Source organism: Bos grunniens, chromosome 9 (assembly GCF_055505025.1).
Source record: "Bos grunniens cultivar Pamir isolate PY7600 chromosome 9, Bosgru_T2T1.0, whole genome shotgun sequence".
Classification (NCBI taxonomy): Eukaryota; Metazoa; Chordata; class Mammalia; order Artiodactyla; family Bovidae; genus Bos; species Bos grunniens.
Window position 1 is genome coordinate 71,673,133 of NC_141173.1, and position 7,329 is coordinate 71,680,461.

The 7,329-nt window shown below is 36.4% G+C and overlaps 1 pseudogene; it reads right to left on the bottom strand.

Annotated features, from left to right (window-relative positions):
* Positions 1-493: 493 nt before the first annotated feature.
* Positions 494-1,525, bottom strand: LOC147366134 (trace amine-associated receptor 7a-like; annotated as a pseudogene).
* Between the last annotated feature and the right edge of the window lie 5,804 nt (positions 1,526-7,329).

Genomic DNA, 7,329 nt, shown 5'->3' on the forward strand with positions numbered 1-7,329 from the left:
ACTTTGCTCTCCTTCAACCAGGACCTCTCTAAGTATTCCACCGGTGCATTTACATTGTAATGGAAAATATTACAAAGGAATAAAGAGAAGCTATAACCAGGGATTAAACTATTATAAAATGGTAAAAGAAGATTTTGAATAAAAAATATACTACATCCTTCCCCATATGTTCTCTTACATTTTCTCAAGAATGCTGCAAGGAAGGGATTAATAACTAGAGACTGTACAGTGAAGTTCAGAGACAAGTAGTAGCCCAAGACCAATGGCAAAATGCCACATTTCTGGCTCCAAGGTCATGCTGTTTCCATAACAACCAGGTTTTTATGTTATATTGACCAAAAAATGATGAAACTGAATTTAAGTCTTTAGATCATATTGGAAGCATAATTAATTCTTTTAATTTACAAGATCTTGCATGTATATAATGAAGTTTTCTACCCAATGGTGTGTCCATGGTGAATCTATATTCAATTCCTCCATCTAAAACGTGGACTTACCCAGAAAATAAATTTACTGTCGAGGAATTCGCTCTCAAGACTTTGCCAGTGACAATGAGTTTGATGGCTTTTCGAAACCAAGGATAAAAGAAAGCATAAATCAAGGGGTTCATAGCTGAGTTATAATAAGCAATCCAAACCAGTATTTCATAAACATACGTGGGAGTGATGAAACCTAGGAAGGCATCAATGATGGCATCCAGGAAGTAAGGCAGCCAGGAGACCAGAAACGCTATGACTGCGACGCCCAGTGTTCTTGCTGCCTTTCTCTCCCTCTTGGCCACTCTGTCTTGGAAGCTATCTGAGCATCTCCCAGTCTTGTTGTTCAGATTCTCAATTTTTCTAGCCTGTTGTTCAGCAATGAGGAAAATCTTGAAGTAAACAGTTATCATGACAAGAGTGGGGATGAAAAATACAAGGAAACTGACCAATACCCAACTCTGATTCACTGCAATTTGACAGCCTCCCACACAGGTGAGAGCACTTACTACATCCTCCAGTCCAGCTGCATTTGCTCCTGTGCCAAAAAGAGAAAAAGAAAAAATAATAGAAAAGAGCCAAGAGGAGGCAATACACATGCCAGAAACAGACACAGTGAACCTGGCTGGATAAACCAAGGGGTCAGTGACCGCAATGTACCTGTCCAGAGAGATAAAGCACAAGTGGTAGATGGAAGCGTAACAGAATGAGCCTTCAAAACAGGAGTGGAGTTGACAGTAACGCTGCCCAAAGTACCAGCAGCTCTCCACGGACCTCACTGTGCTGAAGGGCATCACAGTCACTCCCAGCAAGAAGTCAGCACAGGCCAGAGAAGCAATCAAGAAGTTGGTAGGAGAATGCAGCTGCTTGAAGTAGAGAATGGAAATCATCACCAGGAGATTTCCAAACACAGCCAGCACAGCTCCAAAGATGAACACTGTGTACAGGATGAGGCGGGGACCTGGTGAGTAGGGGGTTTTCACACAGGATCTGTTCAGGTGCTAGTAGCAGAGCTGCACAGCTGCAGTAGAAGGAGACGCACAGCTCATGATTCTCTGGTTTGATACCTGGAAACCTGTCACCCTCTGTGGCCCAGGCTGTCATTCCCGATTTTGAAATATCCTTAAAGAAAAGGAAAGATGGTAACAATAACCCGGTGTACGAGACAGCAAAAGAGACACTGTTGTATAGAACAGTCTTATGGACTCTGTGGGAGAGGGAGAGGGTGGGAAGATTTGGGAGAATGGCAATGAAACATGTAAAATATCATGTAGGAAACGAGTTGCCAGTCCAGGTTCGATGCATGATGCTGGATGCTTGGGGCTGGTGCACTGGGACGGCCCAGAGGGATGGTATGGGGAGGGAGGAGGGAGGAGGGTTCGGGATGGGGAACACATGTATACCTGTGGCGGATTCATTTTGATATTTGGCAAAACTAATACAATTATGTAAAGTTTAAAAATAAAATAAAATTGGAAGAATAAAAAAAAAAAAAAAAAGGTAAACACAATGTGAGTAGTCGCCAGTGCATTCTGTCTTTGCTTCCTTGTAAGTGCAAATCTTCACTTACATGTTTAGAAAGTGATTCATATCCTCATCTTGTAAAATTATTCACTTCTAAATGAATAAGCAGTTAGTTTTCATTTTTACATAAAATGCTGTCTATTTAAATTTTTTAAAGACTTTCTGTATTACCTCGTTCTTCATTTCAGAGGAGAGTTTGTCTTCAAGAAACTATTACATGATGCATGTCCAAATGCCACATTTTATTAGCATTATTTTCCTAATTTGTCAGAGCAATGATAATGCCCCAAACACTCTCTCCCCTCAGGAACATAGTTCCATAATTTCAATCCCCAAAGCTCTTAAGATTGAATCCCCGCAAGTGCAAGGTGTTTAGAAAGAAAGAATTAAATAACAATTATGTTTATGCTAAACTAAGTTTATGTCCTATAATGTCCTGATGTCATTTGACCTTTGCATGAAATATAATAATGCCTAGCCTTTAAAACATTTAAGCAGAAATGGAAAGTCATATTATTTACTGTTATTAGTTACTGCCTTTTCATTTTTCTTAGAAGCATTTGTTTATGATTTCTGCGTTGAATGTCACTAGAACTCTTTCAAATAAGTCCTTTCTCTCTTCCAGTATCAGTTTGTGTTAAAGAAAAAAAATAAATAGAATCGTATATTAAACAGTTGAATGCTTCAGGTTTAACTTTAATAATTCAGATTTAGAAAAGAGGAGGAGTAGAGGACAAAATGTTTGCCTCATGAAACAACCAAGGAAGTGCAAGTACAAATAAAACATTGTTCCTGCTAATGTTTTTCTTGTTGTAATGGGAACTATATGGAAGATATTTTTTAAAATAAATTGTTGAAAGAACTTTTGGAATGGGAGCATTCCTATATTATACTCCATATTTTACCATTGACAAATTTCCATTTCCTCTTAATGTTCTAGAATAGATGAGCTTATGTTTCAAAAAAATGTTTTCTGATGAATGACTTCCATGTGCTCAGTCATGTTCAACTCTTTGCAATCCCATGGACTGTAGTCTCCCAGGCTTCTCTGTCCATGAAATTTTATAGGCAATAATACTGGAGCAGATTACTATTTCCTACTCCAGGGGATTTTCCCAACCCAGGGATCAAATTCATGTCTCTTGCCTATCCTGCATTGGCAGGCAGATTCTTCACCACTGTGCCACCTGTGAAGCCCTCAATGACTTCTACTTATGTTGAAAAATCAGCTTTTTAATATTGAGGCATAAAATATATTTGAAAAGTTTACATTTTTAGTAGGTACAGACTGATGACATGATAAATGTATCTGCTCTTGTATTCACAACCAAGAAGGGAAGCAACACCCTGTATTTCTCCTCAGGCCCTTTTATACTTAATCTCACCCCACATATCCCTTCTCCTATCCTGGGGAACCGCGGATCTCCCTTCTATGGCTAGGGATTACTTTCTGAGGCCTAAAAATCTTGTGTCACAAAGGTCACACAGTTTGTCTTCTCTGTCTGGCTTATTTTACTCAGCTCAGTGTCTGTGAGTTTCACCCATGTCTGAGAACATTTGCAGCTCATTCCTCCTTACAGCTAAATGGAATTCCATTGTCTGAATTCAATTGCCTTCCAGTTATTTTATCCATATACCAGTTGATAAATATTTAGACTGTTCATCTTGGGACTGTCATATTGGGAAGTATATGTTTAACTCTGCAAGGAAGTACACATTTTCTAAGGTAGCTGGACCATTTTATGCTCTCACCAGCAAGCTATGAGTGTTTCAGTTTGCTTCAAATCTTTCTTTCCTCCTGGTAGATTGCCTATCACCTTACAGGATTTTTAAATAAATTAGAGCTTATCCATTATATTTATTTTACTTCTCTTAACTCTATGTGAGAGGCTAACATGTGGACAAGTAAAGACAACTCAATGTGGTGATGGTTCTGATAAACAGAGTACAGTGGAGGTCACCATAGTGAAGCATGGGAATTGTATTCACAGGTAATTTTACCAAGAAGGTAACTTTAAATATAGGTCGAGAGGATCCAGGAGATATTTAAGGTAAAAACAGATAGGGGTTTCCCAGGCCGAGAGGGCAGTGTGTTTTGAGGCTCCGAGATGGGGGCTGGACACATTCGCAAGGCTGAGAGCGGCTGTAGCGCAGGCGCAGTGTGGGGAGTGGCATGAGCTCAAGAAGACCTGCGCACAACCTGACCCCATCCCCCTCATTTTGCCAAGCTGTTTGGGTATCTGCAGAGGTGAAGGGTTAGGAAGGGAGAGGACATGAAATGCCCGTGGTGACAGATACAAATCTTCGCTTCACCTGCTCAGGGCTGCTAGATAGGATTTATATTTTTCTGTAATACTCTTAAATCTACTTAGAGCCTCACACTGCACCAGGTACAAGAAAAAAATCTCAATAAATATAGGGATTCTGCTCCTTTATCCCCAGAGTGGCATCCATGTTCAGAAAGCTCAGTCTCACAGTATCTGTGGGTGTTTTTTGAGGTCTGTCTACTGAGGAATGCGTTTTCCTACCTTAAGGACCTGACTTGGCAGCACCTTCGCCTTCCCTGAGGGGCAGGGCTCCTAACAGCCACGCTGGGAGGTTATGTCGTCTCTCAAAAGCATGTGCATCTACTCAATACATCTGTGCATGTTTATCACTTTTCAAAAATGACCTAAAGAGCAGAAATAAAGCACAAGTGGAACATGGAAACATAACTCTTGGTAGCTTCCATCGCTCTTGAGTACAGCACATAATTAATATAGAGAAGAAGAGTCAGAGCATTAAAGATCTACTGAAAGAAACCATTAAAAATACTTTAAAAATATTAAGATATAAATCCTGAGATACTTAAATCTCTGTAAGATGTAGTTTCTAAAATATACCAATGTACCTACAATTTAGTTTCATTAGATAAAACAAAAATATACCAAAGATATATGCTCAGATGTTAGTCCACCAAAATAAAACAGCCAAGCACACAGATAAAACTAACTTCAATGCTTAGATAAAAATAGAGATGTGCATTGTTAACATCAATTTTAATACATTTATTTTATCACAAACATTAACATTTTAAAGATAAATTACAAAGTAAATCCCCCCATAACAGACACTGTCTATTATACACAAAGGTACATTTTGTAAAAGTGTAATATGGGGGCTTATTATACGTTGCTATATAATTTAGGTCAGATTTTTTGCTTTTGTTTTCTTTTGATTTTAGTCAAAGAAGTATATTGAGGTTTTCTTTCCTTGTCAATTGTTATTTTTAATGGTCAGTTGTGCTTTTTAATGGTTTCATAACATCTCATTTCAAAGGTAGAGCATAATTTATTTAATTTACACCATATGAATCCTAGTTCATTGTAATTAGTAATTGAGAGATATGCAATGAATGTCCTTGTCACGTTTCCTTCCTTGCCTGACTCTCTTCATATGCTTGCTTGCCAGAAACAGAACTACAGAGTCATGTGACACATGTGATTTGAAATTTTACATAAATATCTTAATTCCCCTCTAAAAGAAAATGCTAAATTATGTTTTTCCTACTTGTTTATGAAAGTGCTGAACTTTCAGCAGAGTACTCAACTTCTCATACTCTAATTAACCTGATGTTAATGATCCAGTGTTGTCAAATATGAGATACAAAACTGTATAAGATTTTAATTAATTTTAAAATTATGTGTACATTTGACATTTTAATGTATTTATTAACCATACCTCTGTAAAATTTCATATTTATGTTTAGTGGGATATTCATCTCCATCTTAATGTTTTGTAAATTCTTTTTATATTTTCAAATCTACTAATTCTTCAACCTGTTTGCTGCCAATAGCTTTTCCAAGTTTGTGTGTTTTTCTTTAACGTGCCTTCTTTCACTTTGAAGTTGAAAAATTTAAATTTAGTGCATGAATCTATATTCTGTCATGATTCATGTCAATAAATTATAAAAACTATGTTTTCTTCTAGTTTTTAATATCTCAGATAAATCAGTTTTGATTTTGTTAAATACATGAAGCAAGATTGTTAAGAGTTTTAAAAAAAGTTTTATACCACATTAACATCTCTAAATTATCCATTTTTCAATAGCATAAATAATAGTGTTATTTTTATTATGGATAGCTATAAACTCCAAATAGTACTTACAGGGGGAAAAATAAAAGACAATTGCCCTCCATCATGAGCAACAAACTTCATGAAATGAGAAAATTGTTACATAAAAGAAACTACTATTGCAGTACACATATTGCTCATGGTTATTCCTACCTGTACAAAATATCTCCTAAAATATAAAATATGAATCCCATCCTGGGTCTGTAATAGCTGATGGATATGTCTCAGAGATCTTTAGGAGCTCCAGAAAGACCGGACCCCAAGAATCAATTTGATAAAAATAAAAGCAAACTAAACTGAGTCCTGCGGTTGCAGAGAGTCGGACACAACTGAGCAACTGAACTGAACTGAAACTGAGTTCACAGAAAGACATTAACAGAGAACTTGGAAGAAACATTTGAAAATGAAAAAAGAAAAAGTTAAGCTTGGTAGGAAAGGTAAAAGAGTAACAGGGACTTGAAAGAGGAAAGTAACAACTGACAGAGCAGGAGTGTAAAGATGTGAGGAAACTTGAAATTATGACCACTGTGTCAACCACTAGTAAGTAATATGTTTTTATCAAATGCTCAAAGGATGTTCACTTCCCAAAAAATAACAGTATAAAACTGATGCTGCTGAAATTGAGGTACTGTTTTTCCTCCCCAGTTTAGTGGATCATTTTCAAGCACTATATTTCATATAAAAATTATTCAGAATTTTTCAATATATCACTAGATCACTGTTAAATTTTTCAAATCATCAATATGAAATTTGTTTTAGAATTTAGTTTTGATTGATGAAATGTCCTTTAATATTTCCAGTTTAATAAGTCCTATTACTCTTTTAAACCAAAGTAAAATGAGGCATAAATCAAAGGATTTAGAGCCAGTTATAGTAACTGAATGAGCAAACTATCTCATAAGCATATTAAATGCTATAAAACTCAAAAAAGAATCAAAGAATGAATCAATTACATTGAGAAATCATGAGACCAAAAATACTAAGCTGTGATGTCCAGGGTTTTAGCCACTTTTCTCTGTGTCTTAGCCACTCTGTTCTTGCAATTCTCTGGTAACAATTTTACTTTCTAGTAATGTTTAAATCTTTTTAATCTGTTTTCTAATCACAAGAATAGTATTTCTGTACCAAAGAATCTTAACAAAGCCAGGTGTGAAAAACAATAGAAATCCTACCAATATGCAGAACTGATTTAAACAAGTTGACAATCACTTATCAA